The 2,020-nt window shown below is 32.7% G+C and overlaps 1 pseudogene; it reads right to left on the reverse strand.

Moving 5' to 3' along the window:
* Positions 1-405: 405 nt before the first annotated feature.
* Positions 406-1,582, reverse strand: LOC149566468 (inositol 4-methyltransferase-like; annotated as a pseudogene).
* Positions 1,583-2,020: the final 438 nt, after the last annotated feature.

The raw sequence follows: 2,020 nt of genomic DNA on the forward strand, positions 1-2,020 counted from the left end.
TTTTTCATAAAACTATTTTTGTGCCATGTTTGGTAATTTTTAAAACAATTCAAAAAAAGAAGAAGATTTTTTTCATGAAGCTTCCTAAAACTAAGATAAGATGAACTACAAACTAAAATTTGAAATTGGAAGTAATATTTTGAGGTTACTAATAAAAAGAAACTTTCTAAAAACTAAGAAACACGTTAAATTTTTTTAAAAACTACTAAAAGCTCTTGCTTAGAAAGCCACTAAAAGCTCCTACATCACATATCTTTTACTAAATACATTCTATCAACACAAAAACAATAAAAAAATGGAATTTTAGAATGGTTACCTCCTCTTTATATAAAAGCATATCTTAAGATAGAAATGTCTCAACAATTATTTCAAAGAAATGTTACAATATGGTATCTTGAGTATGCGTTAAGCCTTAGATAATTCTATAAGGAGTTGGAAAAAATGTAACTTAATGATATTGTAGCTCTTATATCTTGCTTTAAAAAATAATTGGCTAAACTTTTCATGACTCCTCTCCTTTCGACATATAGTAAAAATTATCATATGTATGTCAAACAATAAACTCAAACGATTCAAGCTTCCTTGTGAACCATCAAGTAGTGCATCAACAATTAGGACCTTCCCATCTTTTGGTGTTACTTTATAGCTCTTTCTATAGATTTCTATGCAGTGATCATCATCCCAATCATATAAAATCCATTGCAATATTAATAATGATTTAGCCTTTAAGAAAATATTAAATTAAAAAAACCATAAACAAATATAGAAGAATGCAACGTAAACAAACATAATATTGATGTATTGAAGAAATAGTATTCTAACCAAACTAAAACTTATTGTTTGTTAAAGTCAAGTTTCTACCTTCATACTAATTGCATCTCCACAAGGAATTTGATTAAACACGTTTCAGCCTACATGCTCCACTCCTAGAATTGAAAACCGACAGCTATTTAGTAGCTATAGTTCAATATCTACAATCTGTCACACCAATAAATAATACAAAACAAACCAAATCGCTCCTTCATGATTGAATTGAGATGAGGTGTCACACCACTTATGGGAGGTGCAATTGCAATGACATGGGGCAAGTCAAAGTTAATGCCCCAAATGTGTGAATGCTCAGCAACTATGGCAGACATTGTAGAGCCCACTTCTCCACCAACATCAACAGTACTCTTCAAACTCCTGACTCCATCATACATCTTCACCACTGATTCCATGACATCTCTCATATGGCAAGCCATGCCCTCATTAAAACTCACATAATCCCTGTTCAACCCATATTTTATTTGCTTGGTTTCGTCATCCACATCTTCAGTGAAGCCAACAATCTAAAAATCCTAAACAAGTATTCCTTCTGTGGAACAATTTGTTTTGTTGAGGCAGAAATGTGTTAAGCAATTTCGTCCACAGAGAGAGGATTTTGTTTCTCATGTGTAGCTATGATTTGTGGGATGTTAAGTAGGACAGCAGCTTCGAGAGCCATGGGCTTTGCAGCAGAAAGCATCCAGACTAAAATTTTGCGAGTGATGTGTAATGTTTGGTCATATATCATCTCATATAGTTGGAGATGGGGTTCCATTTTCGTAATTTGAGTTGAAGAGATTGGAATGATTCAGTCAATTTTTTTTCTCCCTTTCATAGATAGAAAACTCTGTTCAAGGGTCATTGAGATGAATGCTTCTAGTATTCTGTGACATTGTGGGCCAGAGAAATGTTCTCGGATTTCGGTAACCCACATTTAGTTAAAAAATTTCGGTAATGTTCATTTGATGACTAATTTATCGTTTTCTATTTGTGTAAGTTTTCCAACTCTAAATGAAATGAGTGATGTATAATTTCTGGTCATATATAACACAGATGGATAATGTAGTCTTGTCATTTGATGCTCAAAAATTAACAACCTGGTACCAACAAAGTAAAAAATAGTGAACACCAACTCCTTTCAATTACATGTCTAAATAGTTAGTCCGTCCTATCTTTTAGGTTTCACATGTAGCCACCTAGGTGCCTAAAATTT

The sequence above is a fragment of the Cupressus sempervirens genome, chromosome 3, assembly GCF_028749045.1.
Source record: "Cupressus sempervirens isolate cs-2001-9-10 chromosome 3, ASM2874904v1, whole genome shotgun sequence".
Taxonomy (NCBI): domain Eukaryota; kingdom Viridiplantae; phylum Streptophyta; class Pinopsida; order Cupressales; family Cupressaceae; genus Cupressus; species Cupressus sempervirens.